At 40.1% G+C, this 27,013-nt stretch overlaps 1 long non-coding RNA gene across 2 annotated transcripts in view; it reads right to left on the reverse strand.

The window, feature by feature from the left end:
• Positions 1-27,013, reverse strand: part of LOC139636840 (uncharacterized) — a 167,087-nt gene that overhangs the window by 26,320 nt on the left and 113,754 nt on the right. For both annotated transcript variants that reach the window (XR_011694478.1, XR_011694476.1), the window contains one exon: positions 20,437-20,565. This is a non-coding gene — a long non-coding RNA (uncharacterized lncRNA). The remainder of the gene's footprint in view (positions 1-20,436; positions 20,566-27,013) is intronic.

Raw genomic sequence — 27,013 nt, forward strand, 5'->3', positions numbered from 1 at the left:
GCAGCAGAGTCCACCCCAGGGCTCTCTCTCTGTGTCTGACGTACACATACATACTGTATATATGCATGCATGACTTTGTGAGCAGCCCTTCATGATTGGCCGCTAAGTTTCTAATTGTTCTGATCATAAAGAAATACCTTTCAAGAAGCTTCTGTTTCAGACCCGGAGCCTGATTAAAGAATGCATGATACTTCAGTGACAAGACTGTATTATTAATTCATTGCAAACAGTGGAATTTGGGTGTGTTACTTTGAAAAATGTTCAAAACTGGCGGCCTGTAATAAAAGCACTGAGAGAAATTCCAACTCATTAACATTTAATCACAAAATTCTCTTTCATATGAAATACCCAATATAGGCTGTCAGAATCAATCAGGTGTCCAGAAAAAGGGAGATGACATGCCAAAAGGATGGGGAATATGTCAATTGTGGCACTCACTGTTTCTTCTGGCTGTCATATTGCCAGTGCTGCCTTTAAACCGACACTGTTAGGAAACGCAGCTCTGCAGTGCTGCTTTAAAACACTCGGGGAGATATGGAAGATGAGGAAAAAGAAGAGAGAGTAAAAAACATGGCTTCTGTTGCAGAACCTTTGCCTGACAGGAGCCAGCACTAGAGGTTGTGTCATCTTTTGGTGTGGGAGAGGTGCTTCAAAGCCAGGGCTTCTGGGTAATGGGGTTCTTTGGGAAAACAGGGGATCTAGAGGAACTCTTCACTCATAATTTTATAATTGCCCTGCTGTCCTGGGGATCCATGCCAGTACTCTTGCTTCCACCTTCAACTCAACTCTTTGAAAGCCTGAGTTTGGCCCCTGTGTAAAGACTGGTTGCAGAGATGCAGAACAAGGATCAGTGATGAAGATGATGATGGTTTAGGGGCAGGGAAGAGGCAGAGCAGTACTAAGCAGGAGAAAGGTGCCAAGCTAACCTCTGAGAAAAAAGTTTTAGGGCACAGTGTATAATTATGATGTTTTTTTTAAATGTATTTTGGCACTTCACTTGTTCATTTTTATGTCCATGTCATGTGGTGTATGTCAAATGTCAGAAACACAGCAAGGTCCTCTAGTAATGAAGCTAAAATAGAGACATCAATCATAATGCTGTACATGCATCCCCAAGATTTCATACAACTAGTATTTATATAATAATAATAATAATAATAATAATAATAACAATAATAGTAACAACAATAATAATAATAATAATAATATATGTAGAAAATATCACAGAAACTGTTCACTGTTGTAATTGTTTTCATTACAAATTTTTTTTCCTCATCTTCCAGGCTTTGAACTGTAAATGTTTTTTCTTAATATAGAACCTGTGGTTAGTTTGTTGAGAATCTGTATTTAGTCAGTTTTGTGGTGTACTCACTATGGACTTTCAAGAACGCATAAAGCATGGACACAGCACTGAAAGGAAGAATCATTAATTCCCAGTGGTGATTCAGTCCCAAAAACCTCCATCTGGATTTTACCAGAATCACAAAATATGAAAAATGTCCCTCTGCAATTATCTATAATCTATAATATGTTTGATTTTGTAGGTAAACGGTCATGTGTTTGTGCTGTTACACTAGTGACAAATTGCTTCTCTCTTTCATTACTCTATTTGTTTTTTCTTATTTTATTTAACATCTCAGGATTTAACAGAAAATTCCTACATTAGGACATATGTTCAAAATCAAACACTCATCAGTCACAATTGACTAATTTTTAATCAGAATCTCAACTTTACCTCAGAAAAGGGAAGGTGACGATTAACAGGTCGTGAATGGACAATTGAGGGACAGCTGTTGATATTCTAAAATGTATTTTGTTTCAGTAGGAAACTAAATATAGTTAAGTTTGTATGTACATAAGCTTAATTTGTTTTAATTTCTCTGCAGAAGTAGAGCTGCATCGTGATTTTTCACAGGCAGAGACCTGGAATACATGTTCATGAAACTGCGCACACTAACTTCACCACTGAAAGTACAGTGTGTAGCCTCAGCAGCATTGATGCTTGTGTCATTACTTTTTCACTTTTCCAAAGCATCTTGGAAATGCTGTGGCATGTTGGCCCAGTTAACATTGTGAGAGACAGTACAACACATAGTTTTTATGTTTGTTCATACAGAGAAGTGACAAATAGTACAATTAGTGTACATCAGATTGTTACTGCCCCACTGACCAAAATGATTGCTGTTCATCTTGAGAGGGTCAGTGATTAATAAAACTTCAGTGGTGGGAGTCAGGCTTTTAAAACTCGCTTTGTGGGGAGTACATGCATTTTGGAGGCCGTCCTCCTGTAAAAAAACGAGCCCATAGGTCATTTGTGCAGCAGGTCATTATGACCCATAGTTCCATTTTGTTGTTAGGTGATATCTAATGGCTGTATTAATTATGACAGGAGCAAAGGGAAAAGCGCGGTGACATAGAGCTGCAGGAGGTTAATGTGGATGGATGGGTCAACAAAACAAAGGAATATGATAAAGGAGAGAGGTGTTCAATTCCCTTGTAAAAGTAACAGATTATGCTGTTTCTATTATCCATGATTGTACAGTCCACGTGTTTATTATTGTAACCATGACAAGCGAGGTCCTGTACACCTGCTGCTGTAGGGAAGCTATTTCAGGAGACACTCCTATGGGTTGTGTTAGAAGGTTGAAAAAAAAACCTATATGGTTGTTCATGGAGGATGGTTGGCATTTTCAAGTGCCCACATTTGAATAAGAAAGCTACGAGCAAGTGTACAGCGAGACATTTAGAGCAGTGTCTTCCTCAACAACTTTCTGTTGCTCTTCAGCTCTCAGTAAAAATGTGATCGTAGCTTTTGAGTCACTTTCAGGCTGACATACTACAGAGGCACATGTGAGGACAGGGCTGTGCCAGGAAAGTTGTGAATTTTCAATAGGAGCTGACAGAGGTCAGACACCATTTAATAATTTGCATTTGACTGATATGATGACTGATAAAGAAAAAAGCATGCTGCCTTCCGCTTTCTCTCTCTGAGTTTATGTTTTGACTTCATTGCCTTCGTGTCATTCTGACAGACACGTCACTGCCTCTGGAGAGCATGGTAAGTACTGCGTCTGTGATGCTATCAAAATGGAAAAGTGAGATTCAAACTGGAGGATCCACAGGGACAAGGGAGCAGAAATATTTCTCATCTGGTACCAATTTATGTCTTCCTGTCCAATGGCAGCTCTGTTTTAGCTGACAATCCTATCCCGTCTTGATTCTGTCATTTCGACTCCCAATCCTGCGTCAATCCAGACCAATTACATTTCCCACATTGAGCGGCACAGAGCTTCTTCCTGAAGAATCGGGATACATCTACATAGAGCAGGTGACACATTGAAATTTCACAATGACAAAGTTGGGAGATTTGCATTGATCCCAAGAAAAGAATCTTATAGTATAAACCGAATCAGATGATAATATGCTTAACATTTAAAGCTGAGTTTTGGCCTTGAGAGAGCACAAAGACTCAATCTACTATAACAAACCTGTAAGCAAATCTGCTGACTTCTTACGGCTTTAAAGTGAAAACCACCACATATTTTAGTACACTACACAACAAGTTCTTATACCCATACGACTACATAGGCCACTTGTCATTGTTTTGCAAAACAACCCATTTGACCATTCCAAATACAACATATGAGCATTTTTATCTGCTACCTCAACGGTTGAAGATTAGTTCGGCTGTGGCGACTAAAACTACTTGATTAAGGGTGGGGAAAAATAGCAGTCATGGTTAAAAGAAGCCAACACAAATTGAAATTGACAGGATGTAAATGTACAAAATATGAAAGGCCACAAGTGGTTCTTGTCACAAGAACAAACAAGGTCATTTTGCATGTGTCTAACACAACAGGGTTTCTGCACTCTTCACCAGTTAAATCGAAGACCTTTTAAACACCACATCGAATGCAATTTAACACCTTTTTCACTGGAATGATGGAAAACAAACAATAGATCTACAATCATATATTAAGTAGATGGATTTAACCATAACCCAGCAGTGCAGTACATAATGAAAAGAGTGAACTTAACTAAAACACATGGAAGACTTGTGCCAACAGGGATCCACCCTGCTGAAGTACCCTTGAGCAAGATGCTGAAATAACTGCAGCATTGGGTACATTGCTGTGTAGCTGACTGCGCACTTTGAACTCCCTTTGGAGGCATTAACATCTTTCCCCTTAGGGATCAATAAAGCACTACATTATCATTATTATTTAACTAGAGCCTGGACAGACTGGTAACATGGATGTAACACAGGCTGTACTCCTGTAGCCCAACCTCACTACTAACCTACTTGACCTTAGCAAGGACTTCAGCAGCAGGATCATACAGTACACACAGAGGCTGTGGGTTAGTAGACCCTAGAGCTATGTGAGGGTGCTATTACAACTGTATGGGCTGTTGATCTCTAATGGCTGTGTGTTGGGCTGTAATGGTGCTTGGAGAGAGTGGAATAGAGAAAATAAGAAGAGGTAATCTCAGAAAACGCTGACCTCTGAGCCACAAAAAGTAGGTGAGAAGTGTTAACGGCTGTTTGGCACCACTCCAAGCTTTTCTTTATAACCTTTGGCCTTTTTCTCTCTGTAGACTTTAGAGAGCAGACCTCCTTCTTTCCAGCCCCTGTAGTTACTACTGCCTCTTCCCTGCCCTTATTTTAGGGTCAAATGAAACCAAAGATAAATCTCCTTTAGAGAGGCTCTCTGTTTTCCTCTGACCAGAAGCTTCATTTTTAGTATAGTCATTTTGTTTGGGCATGTGTGGGTGTCTCTGTGTGTTAGAGGAGTTGGAGACACCTCAAAGCAAAACAATCACAGCTGTTGTTGACACTGTCTTTTCAAATAACATGATGAATCAGTCTTGTATCTGGGGACTGAAATTATGGCCCAAATGATCAAATCTTTGTTTTCACTTCTTTCTTTTATACTGTAAAGTCCAAATGTCCCTCTGCACACTTGCATGAGAAAAAACTGTTTTCGACACCAGAATCCTCTCCATGATGAAGACACAAGACTGAAAATGCTTTATGCACATAAAAGCAGTGTCACAGCAAAGTAAAAATATTCCACTAACATCATATTGAATTTATCAAATTCAGTGCCTGTACCAGTAAAATGTATTTAAAGGTCTTATTTAAATGATTGACTAATACTAAAATACAGATGTGAATGAAACTTCATTATGCTCTCATAGCTTTTTCCTATAAATCCTAGTATCAGGTACAGGTTTCAAATGTAGTGCAGTAGAATAACAAATGAGAGCACTTGAGTAAATGTGCCACAACCTAAAACCTGGACATAGAGCACTTGAGTAGATATAGGTTTTTATTTTTATACCTGATCTAGAAATTACAGTAAATGCAGAAGCAGATACTGAAAAAGAATGATGAAAGTTGTACCTCACAAAAAAATGAGAAATAAAAAATGCTACCACAAAAAAACGTGTATAATGCGCATAATTGCTTTATAATCAGGAATGATGTATCAGTAGAGTGGTAGTCTAAAGAGGACAAATGACAGATGTCAGCTCAAAAGTTGGTGTTACCTTGTCACCAATATGTCGTGACCTGGTCCCTCCCCACTATGCCTCCATCACATCCCTCCAGCCATTAACACAGTTAGGGCCCGGCCAGGGGAATAAACCTGCATTAGTACAGACAAGTCTCCTGGTGTAATATTGATGGTTGTCACTGCCATTGGTTGTTTGGACCATGACAGACAGTCACACAGGAGCACTTTCAGAGCAGTGGAATCACCTGATACTCCTCCAGCACTCTACTATATTAACCCTTAATAAAATCAAATATGATCTGATTGGTCGTATTTGATTTTATTAAATGTAATATTTTCTTTAATAGCAGTAAATCAGAGACAAAATAAGGATATCCACATGCACAATAAAAAAAAAAAAATCAATCAAGACCACACACGTACACACACGTACACACACGTACACACGTCTACACACACACACACACACACACACACACACACACACACACACACACACACACACACACACACAAAAGCTCTCACAGATCTCCTGATTAAGACTGACTCAGTGCTTGCACACCTCATCAACCCTCAGCGACAACTCCCTGGAGAAAACAGGTCTCATTATGCCAGAACAAAAACAATGACACCCTGTGCTGGCCGTGACTCTTTTGCTAATGGACAAGCCGAGCGGGGAAGAAGGAGGCAGATCTGGATCTATGAGTTAAGGCTCCTACCAGGAGCATGCAAGCATGAAACCTGATGTGATAGCGTGCCTCGTGGGCAAGTATTATTCCAACTGTATATCATTAGCAGGGTGCGTTTTCTAATTAGCAATAGGGCAGAATAATGAATACAGCTCCATTAATCAAAAGGTAATATATGTAAAAGTACTGTTTTATGGCCTCAGGGAAGAGTGTGAAAGGTAGGAGAGAAAACACAAAAATGAGATGGAAAGTGAAAACAGCTATCATTGCCTTGCTGAAAAGAACATCGCTTTTCATATTCATTTACACACATTCTTTTATGCAATTTATGGTGCTTGCTCTTTAGAGCCCAAATAGAGTGGATTTGGAGTAAGGAGAGTCAAATGACAAAGGAAATTTGAGTCAGCAGAAGTCCTCCTTCTCTGTTTGAATTACTGCACAAATTGTTGTGTTACATTTTCAGGAAGTAGAGTGTGCAGAATTTATTGGTAGGCTGGTGTTTTTCCTTGTGTAGAAGTCGCACAACTGTCAAAGGAGAAGGAAAAGAGACTCAGATGGAAAGTCATCAGCTGTCGAAGGGGTTAACGTATCCCGAGTATTACATGAACAACTGCTCAGGGCTCACTCACAAAGAGGGGAACTGAGGTCAGAGTTTGTTGTATGAAACCCGTCCTCACCTCACTTACGTCACATTTAGCTGTGTGATAAGGCTGGTGTTTATGTATATTTATCTTATTGTAAACAAATTCAATGAAAACACCAAAACTTTCTGACAATAGCCATATCCATTGGGTTCTAATGAAGATGTTAATTTTAAATATGTTTAAAATATACAGTTTTATAAAGTTGTGTAATTTCCCAAAACAGCTTGGCACTGTAGGTTTTAGCAAACATAATTCAAACAGTAGTAAATATTGTATATGTTGGGAACTATTTTCAGCTGTGGATTAATACACATTTGGTGTGTCAATATTTATGGCAGTAGGATCGATCTATCTGTGATCGACACCACAGTGTCACCCAGTGAGCAGCGTGGCACCTTGATGTGTTTTTAAATACATAATACACACACGGAGTCACAGACGACATCTGTTGTGCAATAAACAAAAAAGAAATAAATAAAGAACATTAGCAGACTTATTTTTGGTGTTCTAATTAAAAAAGAAACAAAATCTGATAAACAACAATAAAAAGGTACTGATAAGCAAACAAAAAGAGAATATAGAGAAAAAAGGTTAAGAATAATCTTATTATTCTTATGACTTCAGTTTTTATTCATCTACCGGTCTCTCAGCACAGTGCAGAGGAAAAATGTGCTCAACTGTACAGATGCACTGTAGGTGAGGTGTTGTAATTTTAGGGATGGAGGAGAGAGGGAGAGGAAATTGGGAGACGGATAAAACATGGAGAGAAAAATAGAGAGATAAAAGATGATCTTGGTGCCTCTTCAAGAAATGTTTGAGAAAGCATTTAAGTGATCTGATATTTCCTCTGCCACAACACTCCCGGCTACTTTGCGCTGAATCTCCGGCTCAAGCCTTTTTTCATACATTTGCACCTCGCAATCCAAAGTGAGCAAAGCCATCTCCTTGTGACAGCAGCTTGGGCTTTTAAATGCATCCTAAGATATAAATAAACTTTGCTGAGCGAAAGCTGCAAATGCATTTATCCACCCCTACAAAAAAAATATAAAGATGAATCCTGAAGCTTTCCATGAGGAGAAAATAGAAATGTCATTAAATTCTTGTGAAAAATACATCACTATTCACAGGAAAAGACACGTGGCACGCTGGAAGTCAAGTTCATTCATCTCAACTTAGTAGTGAAATGATTTGATAAAGTTCCTTGTATTATCTTAGGCATGGATGTGGAACCAATTACTACTGACTTTTCCATACCACCAAATAAAAATAAAACATAAATTACCACTTATTCAAATGTTATATTTATTTATTTGCATATTTCTTTATATTTTCAAATTGTAATTGTAAATTGTTTCTAATTGCTAATTTCACTGGCAAAAATGAGCCTAAAAAACTAAAGGTCTAGTTTGTTGAAATAGCTGAAATCAACCAGAAATAAAAATATGAAAGTGAAATTACAAAAAAAGTGTAAAATGCTGTAAAATAATCTAACTTTGTCCATCTTTGTTCAATGAACAGAGAAGGAATTCAAATGTTCGAAAGGGAAAAGGAGTTTGTGTCTAACATGCATAAGATTCTCTATGATTTGACATGTTGTCTCAACCATGATTTGTTGCCACTCCCCAGAGAGCGGAGTTAAAAGACTCGCAGTGACTGAGGAAGACATACACTTTAATCACGTTAGCGAAGTTTCATGAAAATTTCAGATCAAGATGCCAACATCTGCTTTCCATTATTAATCACTGTTGTCACCACAAAGAAGATCCCGGCAACATGATACACTTGACTTCTGAAGTTACTTACTTTCCACTGTAACACAGGTATTACTGTCACACACACACACACACACGCACACATGGCTGGTAAAGAAAAGAACACATGCACAAACACACCCAAAAATTAAGTGGAAGATGCTTGAAAAATGGTTTAAAAAAAAAAATTGAAAACAGGTTATATTAAATCAAATAAATTGGACTGAGAGAAACTGACAAGTTAGTGATGAAGGCAGAATAAAAGAGAATAATATCAGCTGTTGTTTTTTGCATTCTTCTCTTCACTTAAACATCATGCTCCTCCCTGCACTTAAAAGGCCTTCCATGTCTATTTTCCCATTCTATCTTATCAGTGGCATTTACCTCCTAACGAGGGTAATGATATCAGCAATATCAAAGTAGCACTTTTGTCATGTTGCATTAGAGTCCCTCCTCCTCTACCTGCTTACACACCTCTGATCAGCGATTGTTTGCTGAAATACCGAGTGAAAGACAACTATTTATGTATAAAAGAGAGCGCAGCCTGTCGTCTACTTGGCAGTTGATCATCCTTAAGCAGCTCACCACCTCTTAACAACCTGCATCTCTTTTCATTCTGCCTTCTTCTTTTTGTTTTTTTTCTTTTTTTTCTTTTTTACTTTGCTCAGGCTGTCTTTCACTCCTCTCTTCAAGTGGACTGGGTTATCCGATCAGACTGTGAAACAAGCCAGCGAAGGGACGCCTGACAGCGCCAATTAGAGAGGACAGAACAGTGAGCCCTTTCTACATGCATTATGCCAAATAAGTCTTTTGTGTACAAAGAATTGCGGTAAAAAGCGTGGACAAGCTTCACTGACCATTTTGCAAACACATGATATGCAGCACTTGTTGTGATGCCAAAACATGACAGATTTGCTTTGTGCTTTGCACAAGAAAATTACTCTAGAGATAATTCACATTAAGATAAAAGTACATTCAGTGTATGGTGCAGGTACACAGAGATGAACAGGTCGTGAATTATTTTCTCAGTATCACGCAGCCACACATTTCGAAATTTTCTTACTTGATCTGAAGGAGTGTCTAAGAGCCACAGCATTTAAAACAGTATGAAATAAGTTTTTCACAGTGTTAAACAGTATAAAATAAAACGATTCCCCATTCTCTGACCTAAAAATCGCCCTCAGTGACAGTCTCCTCAGAGATAAGCAACACTTCAGCTTTTCCTGAAGCACCTGAACATATGCATCGAAAAACCTGTTACACAAAACTGTCTTAAGAGTTTTCAGAACAATTTGCACAGATTCAGAATGAAGTTTTATACTACATGTCTGCAGTTTTATTTTAACCTGGTGATGATTATAAGTGTGCAGATTGATTTTTACCTCAGTGCAAACCACCATGTTACATCTCCACCAGATGGCGCTTTAGCCCTTTAGATCTCTCTTACTTTCTCATGCAAAAGAGACACAAAAACACATACAGCCTGTGAGAGTGAACAGATTAGGCCCCATGTAAACAAGCTGCATCTAGAATAACATTAGATTTATATGAGAAGCTCTGGCATGATGTTACTGGACCTCCCATTCATTTATTTATAAGAATGTCTGTAGTTGCTAATGAATGCATATTACCATTATTAGTATTCTGTCAAATATTTAGCATTATAGTTTATTTATTGGGTTTGGTGGAGACTTCTCTGCATAGTTATGTTTTGTATAAAATTATGTATGCCTCTGCTTTAATGCTGTCTGTACAGAAACATTAACAAATTGTATTCTTAGTTCAAATTAGAATTTAAACATATTCCTTGTTCATAAATATTATAATATCAGATTATTTCTAAAATTATTATCATTGTTAAGGATGATATTAAGGCATGGTATAAAACAGTTATAGATTTTTTTCATTGGATTGGACAGATAAATACAAAACAAGCCATAAGTGTATATGTGAGAGCACACACACATGAACACACACAGCAACACTTCACTTGCAGCTTTTCATGACAACACATTAGACTACAGTGAACTGAGAGGCAGTGCAGCGAGAGCACAAAGCACGCCGAGGCAGTTGGGTTCAAGGAAACAATATAGGATCGATATGCACGCGCCCCTCTGCCTCTCCGAGGTGTGCGGGGCCTGAATGCCCGGCAGTGCTGCTCTTCTAACACAGGCTTCATTACCACACTGCAACACGGGGTCTCTTATCAGATGCAATAAGAGAGGGAATGAAGTGAGACAACAAGGAGAAACACTGGGGAAGGCCACTGACAGACAAGGCCGATCCCTCTCAATGTCCACACAGAGAGCAATGTTTTATCTTAATCAAAATTATGTCAGAGCAGCTGAGCTCAAATGAAGACAGACAAAAAAGTGAAAAGAAAAAAACCAAAAAAAAAAACTACCACATGCATGTAAGACCAGACATCCACATAAAGGAAATTATTCTGATGCCACAATTAGAAAAAAGTGACTTAAAAAGGATTAAAAAAAAAAAAAGAATCAGAAACGGAGAAATTCTTGTATAAGAGGCTGTCTGATTATAGTTTGTGCTTCAGTATTGCAACACTGACTGGCTGACTGAAGGACTGATGGTCTGTGGGAAAGACCTGCCTCAGCCCTTCACGCTCCCCTGCTCATCACTCAGCCACCCAGGGAGCCGTGTCCTTCATGGGACCTCCACCTCACACTGCCCTGCTCGCGCCTCTCTACCTTTCTGCCTTTCCACGCTTCCACCTCTGCATCTGCGCAGGGAAAGGGACCAGCCTTGCTAATTGGTGATCAGGGGATGGATGTCGCGCCAAGGAGTGGCCTCTTAATGATGTGGGGCCAAAGGGTTGGGGTAAATCTAAGGGGCACAGTGCAGTTGCTGAAAGGTTGCGGCTGAATGTGAATAAGTCTGAATGAGGAGTTTTGGACCCAACACTCGCGGCACAACAGTCATGCATGATTTCACATGTGTGCACGCACCTCTAGCTGGCTGCAGACTTTAAATGATACTGGGTGATTCAAATGCTTAGTTGATGTTTTCACGGACTCGATGCTGACATTGATTGATGTACACTGGCTAATTGCTGTAGTCTCTCAAAATAACTGATGAAAAACATATACACAATATCTGACCCCCATGCACCTCCCTGGGCATTTAGTTTGCCTTCACCTATACTACAGCTAGAATAAACATTTGAATAGAGGAGGACAGCAGAGAAATGAAAACTCTCCTGTGTTCATGCTTCAAATGAACAAACAGCTGTGTTACTGCTGGAGCTGTGTGGAGGTATCGAGCTGTGTGGCCAGCCCCCTGCCCTTTCCCTGTTGCCTTGGCTGGCTGTAAACAGACTGAGAGGCAGGGAGGTCGAGGCACGCTGCCTGGGAGCCCGGGCTCCACAGAGGCACGCTAATTACAACAATAATGGAGCCTGATCGCAGGTCCATGCAGGCCATGTCTCCCAGTAAACTACCTCTATATGTACTAGCCACCGATGTTGCTTTTTCCTGTTGTTTGAGATTAGCACGTAGCTGTTCTCTGTATCCCATTAGGGGGGCAGCTGGGCTAGTTAGAGCATGTTAAAAAGGCCCCCAGCTCCGTCTCAGGCAGCAGGCCCTGGCCTAGCATAGTTAGGCCTAATGAGCAGGCGTTAGCGTAAACACGCGTTAATGCTGTGGGGAAACAGGCAGGGTCGGGTCAGGAAAGTGATGTTACCGGTAGGGTGGCTAGCACACCAGAGCTGGGGTCCTGATTAGTGCTCATAAATAATGCAGCAGGTGAAGCTGGTTCGAGAACAGGATTGGCTGCAGCGAGGTGAAGCTGCATAACGATGACAGGGGACCAGTGTGAGGTCGGAGTGAGTCAGGCTTTGCTGGTAAAGCTTATGATTCAACCAAAACCATGTCAGCTATAAAAGAAACCTCACTTACTTTGTGTCATTGTTGAGATGTTTTTTTTTTTTTGTTGTTGTTTTTTTTAAAGCAATGATGGTATTTATTGACCTTTACATGTGAGCCTCTTCACTTAGATGACATATGCCACTGCAGAGCTGATCATTAGCCCCTGTGTGGCCGGGATGTGGAGTGTAATGCAGTGGACACGGCTGCAGGCTACAGCCAGGAGGGCTTCACACTTGGCTATGTGTCAGTTTGAGAGGCAGAGGGGGACAGAGTTCAGAGGCCAAATCCATTACGGAGGATTGAGAGGGAGTTTCTGTTTGAGGGTGACATGTCATATGTTGCTATGGGAACGTGGGGTATGAACTCTGCCCTCTGTGAACTTCAGCTGAGACCAGAGGAGAGAGTGAGACTCAGGGGCAACTGCACAAATCCATTAAACTGCTGAATCAATCGGGATATGAGGAGGAGTGACACTCTTGTGCAGACACAGGAAATGGCTCATTATTCAACTCCTGGACAATTGAATTATCATTAAATTAAAATTAAATTAAAAATAATCAAAGAAACACTTCCCCAGTCTGTTGAGGTGTTCAACAACACACATGAATCCCAAAATCTCCTCGCAGCTCAGTGATGGAAGTTTCAGCGTCAGCACAGTTTCACAGTTGTTGAGCATCAACGCTTCAGCAGTGAGCTGGAAATGAATTTGGGGCAACTGTCTGGCACTATCACAAAATCAAAGAGCATATCTTTAATGTAGCATGGAATTTTGTGACATTTCTGTTTTATCATTACTGCTGATTTATCTCAGCACTTAACAGTCACATATAAAGTTGAACCCAAGATGCACAAAAAAAGACAAGAGAATCAAACTGAAAAGGTTGCACTATGTTCGCCTTCAGCTCTGTAGTGTTATGCACGTGACTATGATACCATGTCCTAAAATCACAAATGTGTTGCCCTCCTTTCATTCTGTGTTTTTTTATGCATTGTGTCACCAAAGTATGAATTTACAAGTGAACGTAACATATTTTATTGGTAAAGAACTGCCCGCTGTAACTGTAACTGTAATTATGTTTCTGTGCTAATTTGACCTATTACATTACTAAAAACAGGTAGGTTTTAAATCTGAAATAGTTGCTCAGCTGTGAGTTGACAGCAGAAGCAGCAGGGGTCCAGAACCAGGATTTATGTTGCGTTAAGCTTGACAAATTCAGGTGCAAATCACAGGGAACTGAAAAACATGAACATACAGAGTCTGTAATGTCAATCAAAGGTTTTTTAAGGGTCACAAAGTGATGCCTAGCTATGGAGTGCAATAGCTAGGCATCACTAAGCATAAACTAGTGAGAAATGACAAAAATGAAAGTGGTGAATGTGACAACATGGAGTCTCAAAATATTAGAGTTGGAACATTCCTTGCTTTTCATTATTACTGAAATTATTTCTTTCTATAGGCCAAGCCTTCTAATGCAATTGATGACACAAAAGGTCTGCCTGCATCCATGCCTGGGAAGTAACTTTATCATATTAGTCAGTGCAAGAGTGCTGCATCACCATTAAAAAGAAAAACAACACTGACCACCAAAAATGAAACCTCACGACAACAACATGTAACAAAGTTACAGTGTGTGGCTGAAGGCTTTGTTTCTGCCAAGACCTGATAATTGTAAAGGTATTCCCTTTTTCTGGTGATTCATCTACCTGTTTAACAAACCCCAAAAATATTTTACTTGCAACTACTTTTCAAAACATATTATACATTTGTCTGAATGTGCCACACTTCTGTCAACAGATTTAAGTTGTTTTTGATGCCAAAAGCTGCTACACATGTGATCCTTGTCTGTTATCAACAATTAGAAATTAAACTGACTCACTATGCTGAAAAACTGCACACCAAACATTTATCTTTATCTCCCTTATGAATTTAGCACCATGGGAATATTATATATAGTAAGTCTCACAGATTAGATCTCACTCAGGTAGCGGATCACATCACATGCAAGGCCGAACAAATCACCAGGGACTTGAAAAAAACAAGATGTTCTCAAACGAACCTTCACTGAAATCAGGGAAAGCGGTAAGGTGAGACCAAACAAACGCCCCAGGACTTGGATACCTGATCAATTAGTCCCCAGGAATCCGCAAAGGTAGCAGCTAACACACTGTGCCTCTCTTTCTTGTGAAGGTGTTTAGGTGCACTGGAACCAAAAAGTATAAAACAAAAAACAACTTGTAAGAAATCAAAGTAATATTTCAAAAACTAGAAAATTGGAAAACCAAACCAGGTATTTGCAGTCAAAACATACACCAAATTGGAGCTGGAAAACACAAGGCTGGTCCATTACATTTTTGGCTGCAACAAACATATCACACACACAGGCGCATGAACACCGTTGCTCATACAGACGCAGACACCCTCACATACACATACACCATTCCCTCTCCGTTCCCTCTCCACACACAATGATGGCTCAGGCTCAAGTCCAGACGAGGGCATGCATCTGAAACCAAGAGTGAATCCATATTACATGTGTAGTGTGCTGTCTGTCTGGGACCGGGTCATCAATTATGAATAGAAATATACAGCCTCCACAGCCCAGGCCCACTTGTAAAGGATTTCTTAAAAGGGGGACAGACACAAAGGTTTGTCATTCAGATGCATGCCCAGGACTTAAGAGACAGACACTGAGAAGGTTTCCTGTTCTCTTACACTTCCCGCCTGGGGAACTTCCCTCTGCTCTCATTTAGGTCATTCCCTGTTGTGCTGAACTTAAGTGAGGTATCAGAAACTTGAACCGTAAAATACTAGCAGCTACAGTATCGAGAGTTAAGCCACACATACATAATGATGTCATGATACAGACCTGCATGGCTTATAGGCCTCAATCCTGTGTGACCACCTCTTCCATGCAGTTACTAATGTCAATCCAAATCGATATATAAAAGCCTGTTACGTGCATTCTTGTTGCTCTGTAGCTGTTCAGAGGAAAAAACAACAACCGCAACAACAAAACAATGGTACATCATATCTCCTGTCTGCACAATGTTTCTCCTGTGGAGAAGTCATTAATCACAACTAAACATCCCAAATCTTCTAAGAATTAAACAAAACATCCCACCTTTGTGCGTGTTTATGTAAAAAAATCGAACACACTTGGCTACAATGCATCAGGCATGAAATTACAGAGCACATGTAGCTGGCAAAACAAATTTGCAATTCTCCTTGTCTATTCCCAAAACCCCAGTGTACTGCACATGTCCTCTAGAGACAGAACAAACAGCAGTTAAGATGTTTAAAAGGCTATGCTTTCTTAGATACCTGTGCAGCTGAATACCAATAGACTGCTCTTACATTAAGGGGGGGGGGGCGGTGACAAGGCACTACACTCAGAGCTAGCGGGGAAATGCTAACTCCTTTGGTTTCCTCAAGGGCAAAAATGTGCTTAATGCCTTTGCATGATGCTGTGTGAAGGTATGCCTCATGCTTGTTCCTTCAGCCTATTCCGTGAGCTATGAGCTGAGGTAAACACTGAGGCCCCACAAGTGTGCTGTAGTGTAAAGCCGTACTCCTTTCGACTAGTGGGACATATCCCATTGATTTCTAAAAGGTCACTATCATTATTGTTGCTTAGCAACCTTGTATGGGGAGCCATAGGTGTACACTGTACAGTAATTGTGGATGCTGCTGTGTATGCTGAGATGCAGAAGACCGTGGACAAATGAAATGAGTGAATGATTGATTGGATAGATGTCATTGATCTATTTTATTATGCATGTTAAACACATGCTGCTGAATGTATTGCTGAATGCGACTCCATCTGCCTGCTTTTATGAGCATGCTGAAATGTGTATAAAAAAGGGAACAAAAAACATAGTGCCTACAAATATTTTTAATATAATATAATTTTTTTCACGCAGCTGAGGTGGAAAAGATAAAAAGAGCAAATAGAAGTTGTGATAAAGTGAGAGAGTTTTCAAATGACGACGGCGCAGGACCTGCTTGTGCCTCTGATTTTTGGCACTGGTGTAGATGCAGGATCGATATATTGCTGCCAACGACTGTTTTTATTTTTTTTTATTTTTCCACCAAAAAGGCCCAACACTAAAAAAATCTAAATGGCAAAACAAACATGGTATGTGTGGACAGAAAACCATGTACATTCATGATGAGAAAATCATTAAAGTGCCATAGGAGGTGGGTAGCAGCAATGAAAAACTTACGTGGATACAGGTGCTATTTAAAGTTAAAGTCCAGATTTTCAGAAACAGTATCAGACACTTTTGATATAGTTCCTGTATTTTTGCATCAATACTCATTCAAAGCACTTGCATTTTGTAATTACCTCTATTTATAGCTTCATTATAATGGACATAATGGATTATAATGTTCTTTCGGTCCTGTGCAGGCTTCCAGTTGTGTATCCAGACAAAGGATTAAAAAAATTACACGAGCTGTGTCCAAATTCAGGGGCCGCACCCTGTGGAGGACCTGGTCTACAATGGTGTGGCCTTCAGAGCTATCCTAGACCACGAAGACAGAACCAAAATGAGACAGTCTGGCCTACGGAGGATTTCTGCTTTGTGTCACCGGCTGTGCCCGCCCTTACTGTTGCAACGCAAGGTGCTGCTCGTGTCACCGCACGTTGCCTAGCAACCTTGACAAGAGTTGACAACTTGAAGTCTTTTAAACAGTTGTACCATTAGCTGTTCAACTGAGCTGAAACCCAACACTTACAATTAAAAGTGAAATCCCCTGGCTCTCTGTTGTTTGCTGCCATATTATTTTCATTACTGGCACACGATGAATCTTGGGATAGGTTAGGCCATGCAGGAACCTATTGGAGCCTGTGCTGCCCAGGGAAAAAAGGCCACATTTCCTGGCAGCATTTGAGGGAGCTTTTAAAATGGGACAGCATGGTCGCACTGCTGTGACCAATCGGTCTTCAAAAGCAGGCTGCGAAGGATGCATCCCCTGAATTGGGACACAGCTACGGAGACACTGGACACGCAGCCCAGTATCCCTATGAATTATGGCAATACTGGATAATTTGGCACTTCACAGCAGTTGTATGTTCAGGGATGCAGAAATTAAGGCTGTGGAGGTCGAGATGATGTGAAAGTGAAATGTCACGCACACTTCCTGTAATGTGGACAACATTTGTTCGTAAGTTCAGTATTATTGTGTCAAACAACACTCCGTTACCTTTTTTCCATCATTAAAACAGGGTGATGAGTTGACTCCTCTCAGTCCATGGGTTGTTTGGAGTTGAGATGCCAACCACGAGCTGCAACGTCATCTCTTTATCGTCTCTATCTAACAAGTGCAGCCTTGTTTGGATTCATTTAACATTTGCACATTTGGAAGGAAACATCAACAATACACAAATGTAAATTCAAAGTTTTCTTACGCACTGTGTTCACAGACTGGGGTATACTTTTTTGGGGATGTGGAATTTTCACTGGATGTTTTTGCATCTTGTGTGATGATGTCCACCCGAGCTTGGACGGGAGTTATAATACAATGTTAAAGCTGGTGTAAGGTATGTACAGAGCCCAGTATAGAGGCAGAGTGATCTCTGAGTCATGTCCCATTTGTGGAGGTTGATGGATTTCCCCCTTGCTCGGCTCCCTCAGCTCAGTGGGGAGAAGGCAGGGCTGATAAGGTGATTTATCTGCACCTTTCCACCTCCTGTAATGGATGGCACATCCACCTTTCCCTGAAACTTCATCATCTCACAGCTGCACCCCCTCTCACACGAAGAAGTGTGAGAGAGAAATGAAACAGACAGGCTACAAAAGAAAAAAAAAAACAAAACAGACTAACCACATAGTGACTTCTTTTCCTGACTTATTAAGGTTAGGAGAGTGTGGGAACATGACACTTAGTGCTCTGATGCCACTAAATCACTCTCCGACGTCAAGCAGAACCAAAATATTGGCTAGATCTGGGTTTCAGCTCATTGCTACAGGTGCTTTGATTGATTCCTTCATCTGGCCTCGGTCCTTTGGGGTCCTGCTCTGTGTTTCCATTGCATAGCTACAAGGGCTGGACAAAATGATGGGACCGTCTAACATCACGAGAATAAGAAGTACAAATACAGAGTTGGTTGCTGCCATTGTATTATTCTTGTGGTGTAGGCCTGAAGTTTTTCCGTGCTTAGTAACTACTCTCCTGTCCATGTGGTCTGGGCAGAGAGCTTTGAATTGTAATAAGTATACCACAAAATGTTGTTTGTCAGTGCCTTTCAAAACAATTTACACAACTCGTGCAAAAGTGATTCATTTGCATGTTTTCTGATCTGCCAGTGATTTTAAAATTTAAGTTAAATCTATATATAGTAGTACTGTATTTTCCGGACTATAAGGTGCACTTAAAAGCCTTTAATTTTCTCAAAAAACGACAGTGCGCCTTATAATACAGAGCGCCTTATATATGGATTAATTCTGGTTGTGCTTACTGACCTCGAAGCGATTTTGTGTGGTACACGGCGCTCACGGCGCTCTGTCAAAATGTTTTAGTACGACTTTGGTAAACTACAAAGCCGCACCGCTTGCAGCATTACGGCTATCGTAGTCAGGAGCGTCGCGGAGTAATACATACTGTGCTTCACCATAATATTACAGTGTGTGTGTATATGCGCCTTATAGTCCGGTGCGCTTTAAATATGAAAAAAGTTTGAAAATAGACCATTCATTGACAGTGCGCCTTATAATCCAGTGCGCCCTATAGTGCGGAAAATACGGTATATTTGGAAAAAAAATGTTGCAGAGAAGCTGTAAGTGTTTGGAGCATACTGAGCAACAGCAGACAAGTGGAAGATGCAGTGGCAATGGTTCCTGTGGATGTTTTCATATGTGTTGACCTGTTGTTTTCCAGGACTCTGAGGTGTGAGTCAATCAAATGTTACTAAAATAAAATGCACAAAGGAGACAGCTACACATTTTTCAGAGCCACCTTTCAAGCCTACAGATGCAGTCAGGACTTTTTGTTATTTAAATATAATCTTTCCTATTAGGCGACATAAACTACTTGAATAAGTAAAGGAAAAAATCATGGTCATGGTTAAAGTTAGGGATTTCTACATTGACTTTGGTATGATCCAACTGTGGTCTCTGGTTCAGATTGCGCGCTTCATATGTCCCTCCATTCACCCAGATCTCCTGTCAGCGGGTTTTTGTAAGTGTACATCAGCTTCGTCTATCCTTTTGAAAGAAGGTGGTGTTTCAACAAAATGCCATCTCTGCCCTTTTTATTGAGCACAGTTATTATGCTGAAGATTTTGATTGTTAAGAAAATCTGAACATATGTTCCCTTCTTTTCAAGTGCAGTATATCTCCAGGGTAAGTTATGTATGATTTGTAAATGACAGGTGTTTTTTTCTAAACCTGTGTCTGTAACAATTTTCTCATCAGTCTGGAGGTACCATGGAGTCTCTACAGGGATAAAAGCCAAGGTTTCCCTGCTGATTTCCAACCAGAAGCCATTTGGATTAATTGGAAAACTTTTTCAACTCTACAACAAAGTCCTAACCTACATGTTATGCTAATTTACTCATGAGTGACGTGAGTCATCAGTATAGATGTCCAGGTTTGTTTTGGTGTTTCAGTTGTTTTGCCCTGTCCTGTGCATTTGAATATAATAATCTAGAATCTGGTGTTTATCAAATACAGTTCAGTGGCACTCAGTTTCTCTGTATCTGTATTCTCCTCTGTAAACAGCAGCCCAGCTTTCCCTAAGCATAATTAGAATTTTTACACCACAGAGAGGATATCAATTAACCTCAGTGGTCAGCATTAGAAACACAGCAGCGTGCCGCTAGTTTCTGCCTCACTGCCTCAGGCCGCTGGCTGACTCACCTATGTTTTAACAGCAGCGAGGAAGGAGGGCGGAGGGATGAGGAGGAGGAGGGAGACAATCAATAGCAGATCAAAGTGTTTTAGCTTACCTTGGGCTGCAATGAGAGTAAGGCGTTGTAATCAGCAAAGACACTGTTTACTCTGCGAGCCTTCCCAAGGCAGAGGGGAGGACTCCAGGCGCTGGGTAGGCGATAGCTGTGGTACTTTCAACAACCCATCTGAAATTAGAGAGGGAAATAGAAGAGAATGATGAAAAACAATGAGCTGGGTTACGTTACTTGCTTTTTACAGAGCAGTACAGAATTTCCCACTTTATAAAGATTTCAAAAGATTTCAATGAAACTTTTGATATGACTTCAACACTTAATGTGATTTCATTTTATAACAATTAAATATACATTTTAAAGGGGTTGACTTTTAGAAACTGTGGATTCTTTTTAATGCAGATTTTGTAATAAAGGCCTCAGCTATGTGGAAAAGACAACACAAATTTAAACGCCCTATTTCATTTAAGTCATCTAATGTGTGATGTTTTGTTTCTGAAAGCAGCCTGGATATTTCTCTCTCTCTTGTTCATAATTTGTTCATTTGAGGGAAACACACTGATGAAAAAAGTTCACAGTGACCACCACAATGTAGCATGAATGAATTATTTTTGGTCTCTGTGAGACTAGAGGAGATCCGAAGGAGCAGCAGGTTCAGTGAAGCCTTCAGGGCTTTTGAGGGATGTGACTCAATGAGGTGTGTCCTTCAGAGGACCTGGCTCAGTCCCAATGTCCACTCCAAGCCTTAAGCAGTAAATGAACTTTTACAGATTTTAATTAACATCACCTGTGTGTTCAGTGAAAACATGTCAGTGCAGGACGGTAGAGGGGCTCCAAATGTTTTATGACGAATGGGACTACACTTACCTGGGGCACAGATATTTATGTGCACAAAAACTACATATTTCATTCAGGTAGATAGTTTAATAAAAGAGTTTGTCACTTTTTTCTGAACAGATTAACAACCTACTTGTTATTAGTTACAGTGCATTCAGAAAGTATTCAGACCCCTTCAGTTTTTTTCACATTTTGTTATGCTGCAGCCTTATGCTAAAAAAAACAAACAAAAAAAAATCCTTATCAATCTACACTCAATATCCCATGCTGACAAAGTGAAAACTGAATTTTGCAAATTTATTAAAAAGAAGATAATGAAATATCACAGACCCTTTACTCAGTTGGCTACTTAGTTGACACACCTTTGTCAGCTATATCAGCCTAAAGTATGATGCAACTTGCTCTTCACATCTGGATTTAAGGATTTTCTGCCATTCTTCTCTGCAGAGCCCCTCAAGCTCTGTCCAAATGGCTGGATAGCCACTTCTAGGAAGATTCCTGGTTGTTTCAAACTTCTTCCATTTAGGAATTCTGGAGGTCACTGTGTTCTTGGGAACCTTAATGCAGCAGAAATGTTTTTGTAGCCTCCCCCAGATCTGTGCCTCGACACAGTCTCTGAGCTCTGCAGGCAGTTCCTTAGACCTCATGGCTTGGTTTTTGCTCTGGTATGCATTGTCAGCTGTGAGATATAGACACATGTTTGCCTGCCCAAATCATGTCCAATCAATTGACTCTACTACAGGTGGACTCCAATCAAAGTATAGATAAATCTCATAGATGACCCAGAATAGGGAAGCACCTGAACTTCGTTTCATGGCAAAGGGTCTGAATACTTCTGTCAGTGTGATACTTCAGTTTTTACTTCATCATGTGGTATTGAGTGTAAATTGATGAGATGTTTTTTTTTTAAATTTTTGCATAAGGCTGTAACATAGCAAAATGTAAAAAAAAATTGAAGGGATCTGAACACTTTGGGAATGCACTGTATGTCTAATTAAATGAGATGAAAACAAATCACACCTTCATGTTTGAGTTCTTGTTTGAATCTCTCACACCAGAGAGAATCATCATCTGTGGGACTAAACCAATGTAAATGTAAGTGAAAAACATTTTGCTTCACATCATTTACAATTATCCTTACAAATGGCAGTGCTGACGCTAGAGGAGATAACTAGCAGAAAACTGGGAGGTCTCATCTCAATGATCCACATCCGCTGAGCAGACAGCTGGCTGAATGACATTGACCCATGACACCAACCTCCCTCCACTACCACATCCTCCAAGCTGTAAAAAGCATGTCTGAAACAAGGAGGGTGGGGTCAGAAAGGGAGTGAAATGGGACAGAGGAAGAAGAGCAGGAGGAGGGGTGTTAGCTGAATGTCCATGGAGGAAAGACACAAGTGCTAAGATTTGTGAATGAATTAAGGGATTTATTCCTGTGTTGGTGAGTGTCATCATTAGAGGAATAAAACTTGTCTATTTTTTACTGTCGTCTTTTTTATTTGTGTCCTTCTTTTGGTCACCAGCGTTGCACCTGAATTTCTGCTTCTTCTCTCTTTCTCTCTCCCTGAGCTAAAGTGACCACACACCACACGTGTCACAGGCCTACCAGACAGGGGAAACCAGCAGTGATTTAGCAAACAAGCGCTCAATCAATGGTGCAGTGAAGCGCGTAACACATGCCAGTCAAAACCTATTACGTTCAAACAGCCCTCTTCAACTTCCACTCCACTGGTCCGACCCTTGGGCTGCTAGCCAAAGAGACTGGCCAGAGGACAGCCATAGTGTTATGAAGTCATCCACTTAAAAATGTTGCTTCATTGTCAAAGATTTGAGCTCATTAGTTGGCATTTTTATCTAAAAAAAAAATCTTGTGATTTATCCAGCACATTTTCATGGCTAAAAATAGGCTCTGGCACATGTTCAACTGCTTCTGGTTTTTGCTTCACTCATTAATATCAGAAACATTTTCTGAGTTTGCTGTGATGTACAGTGTCATCTACAGTGGTCCACATTCTCTTGCAGGAGAAAATACACCTCTTTGATGTGTGGGAATAAAAAAAAATCTGAATATTTTAGAACCACATTTCTGTACTTCTAATTTGTTGTTTGGAAAGACATGTTAGGCCTCTCGAAACACATTTTTTTAATCAATATAATTAAGAAACATTTTAACAAACATATCATTTCAAAGGTTTATACTGAACACGTGTGCAAAGTGTTCACTGATAATGTGTTTCATTTGTTTAAGGTTAGTCAAAGATGACGGGTTTTCTTAGATATTTTAAGAGTCAGTATCTGACTTTAAGCACATTTCTTTTTCAATATTTAAACCAAACCACAATCTTTCCCTAACCTAACCACAATGTGTTTCAGTAGCCAAACCTGACCACATGCAGGATACAGAATTCAAACCCAGGTGTCAAGTGTCAAACTGGGAGACCTGGAGACCAAAATTTCAATCTGTACACCCACGATCCATCCTGACCAGCATCAAGCTTTGCAAACACTTTCAAATAATCTACATCTTGTGTGTATTGTCTGGTGAAAATTAGAAAAACTAAAACCCATAAGCTTTACTTGGCATTATTTTATACCACTGGTACCCAGGCTTTGTGACTTGTGACTGTCTAAAGTGATGCAGTGTCTGCTAAAAACCCCTTTTCATAGCTTGCATATGTCTGCTGTTCTCTTTTCAGATTTGAATAGTTTTTTTTTTTTGAAGACTGAAGATGTGTAGCCCTCCAAAAAACAAAGATTTGAGAAAGAAAACAACAATAGCAACAACAAACAGTTTAGCAGAAGTTTCTCTTAGTTCCTATCTTGGGCATCTCATTGCCCCTCAAATTTATGGAGCAACCTTTTGAATCCCGAGCCCCATGCTGGGAACCACTGGTCTATACAGATGAAGATAAGTTAACACAGTATAAAAGAACCCATATCCCACTTTGTTTTAACTGTGATAAAATTATGAGGATGTCATAGGGAAAAGGAGCAGACTGTATTTCTTCAGTTAGAAGGCCTCAGTTAGCCTAATGCTAGCAACATTAGAAAATGTGTGATGATGAAGTCAGTCCTCTGGTCTCTTTCCTGTTCCTGCCGTTGCTTGTTGGCCATCAGCGCAATAGTGAGGATCCTGGCCTCACCTTGTGATTTATACACATGCATGTACACGTGCGCTTCAGCAAAAACACACTCAGCCACCCACACACAGGCACACACACACACACAAGCACATGCAAGCAAATACGAGAAGAATTTGAAACACGCACCCATACACACAGACATGGGTTTACTCAGACACAGACACACACACACACACACAAGAGGCAGGCTGCAAGCAAGCCGGGTTTTTGTGTAGCACCACATGCGAATGAGGCTAAAAGAAGTGAAATGAACCCTTTGAGTCAAAGAGGAGCTTGGGGCATGCTGCAGGCAGAGAGCTCAGTCAGAGAGGGAGCTTGGCAGGCAAATGTGCCTTCTGTTGACAGCTTCCACTGAACATCTAATGGCAAGAGATGGGGGCCCACAACCGCTTTCTTCCATGCCATTGGTTTCCCATTTCATCGCATTTAGTAGGGCGCCTCTCAGCGCATTTGTAAATATGTCAAGTCACCATTCATATTTTACAGTTATTAGCATTGTCTCTCTTTTTTTTTTTCTTTTTTGTTTGAGCGATGTTGTTTTTCTTCTTTTTCTTTCTAAGGAAAGTTCTTTGTTTCAGCTCTTTTTCTATTCAGAGTTAGAGAACAGGGCTAGGCAGTGATGCCTCAGAGACTGGGTAGTTTTTTTTTAGAGAAGGGGTTTATGTATTCTTTATGATGTGATATACAGCCTGGGAGAGGGAACATTGGGTAAGAACATACCAATGCCAGGCTACGTTCACAGCATGATATGAGGATGAAAATGATATGAGAGTATCTGAGCGCTTGCTCTCTTTCTGTCAATACCTGAAGCTGCTATTGTAATTCACTGGGCTATCGAGATTTTCAAGGTGCTATTGCCTATCTTCTTTGCTTACTAAAGAGCTTAAACAAAAAAGGCAACCATGTTTAGGGTCAGGAGAGCAGAGTGGTATCATAACTTCAGTATAAAATATCACAAAAGAATACATAATAAAAAAAAAACATTGAAGTTCCACTAGTCAATAGCTTATTAACGATAGATCAAATGTCTATGTGCAATGTAAAAGGAGTTGATCTTAGTGACAAACGCACAGAAAATGATCACCCAGGCTGCTCAGTTCCCCTTAGCTCTACAGAGCGTTTTTCTGTCTTCCAGCGAATTGTTTTGGATTTTTGTCCCGCAACTTTTCCGTTTGGATGCAGTCTCACCATTAATGTGAAGCTTGTTTCCAAACAGCAGATAGTTACAGTTAGTGACCAGCTGGTGAACATAGTGGAGCATTTAGCAGCTAAAAAGACAGATATCTTCCACAGGAGTTGGTGGAGATCAAAACAGAGCCAGTGTTTCCCAAACAAGGAAGAGGAGAGAGTGAATACTGGACTTACATTTACCAGGTGGACAGTGATACGTTTCCAAAGAAATTATAATGTTGCTCCATGTCTGCTGGATGTGTAAATAGGTAACTGCTAACATGTTTGTTTACAGCTTGTTCTGCTGCCACCAAGAGGCCAAAAAAATGAAGACCTTAAAAAATAAATACAAGTGTCTGAGGCACCGAAGAAGCCAAGAGAACTTGACAGTGATGAAAAGTGGTTTCAGAAACCTTTGCAGGTTGAAAACAATCAGCCAAGGAAGACAAGGAATTCAGAAATGATAGCCCTGTTCTTACTATATAATACATCTTAGTCATATACACACAATCTTTGTGTTTGTATAACATTGGTGTTAGTCAGGTGTGCTAACCACTTAAACTTATCTGACAGTAAATATCCTCACTATATGTGAGAAATTGCACTAAGGCTTTTTTCCAGGAAATGAATTTTACACTTTGCATTGTAACATGGCCATGTAGATACAATATTAATATGATGATATATCAGAGTTTGCTAAAGTATAGCTGAGTGCAATGTCACAAACACACGTCTGGATGTTCAGCCATCTCTGTTGTAGTTCAAACATCATTTAAATTACCTAAATTAGATTTTATGAAAACCTTGGTCTTAGTGTTAAAACAGTTCTTACACATTTCAAATGAGTTGCACTGTGAGTGTACAGTAAAGAATGACATCATTACTTGGAGGTACCTTACCCTCAGTACTTGTCCTCTGTCTTGCAACCTTTACAAGAAAGGCCACATCTCTGGCTATATTCCAATTAATATTTTCCCCTCTATACTGTATATACATACATCACCTTGATGTGCCCGGTGCCTTGAACGCACTAAAGGAAATGAAGGAAGAAAGTACTTTTCTTAATGCTTGAAAATGATAAACATGTTGTTCCTTGGCTATCTAATTTGCTGTGATGGCATTAATCAGTGTTGCACGGCGGGTGATGGCAAAGCAGAAAGGACAAAACGAACCAGGACATTAGTCAATGAGAAGAATGATGCATCACCTGTTCGCTCATAACGTCATTGAGTAGGGAAATTAGAATAAGGACTTATTCTTCACATGACTTCGACTCTCTGTGTAAGTGTTAAACTACAGTGCAAAAAAATTGAGAGACACTAATGGCCTTGTATACTACTGGTACACTCTGCATAATATGAGAATACAAGTGCTCATTTTCTCTAATATTCTTCTTTAATAGTATGAAAGAGCTTGGAAAATTTTCCACAATGAGTTATCAAGTTTGCACAATAGTCATCATGCTCTGT

The sequence above is a fragment of the Trachinotus anak genome, unplaced genomic scaffold (assembly GCF_046630095.1).
Source record: "Trachinotus anak isolate AG129_WGS33_773 ecotype Australia unplaced genomic scaffold, CSIRO_AGI_Tana_v1 ptg000019l, whole genome shotgun sequence".
NCBI lineage: Eukaryota > Metazoa > Chordata > Actinopteri > Carangiformes > Carangidae > Trachinotus > Trachinotus anak.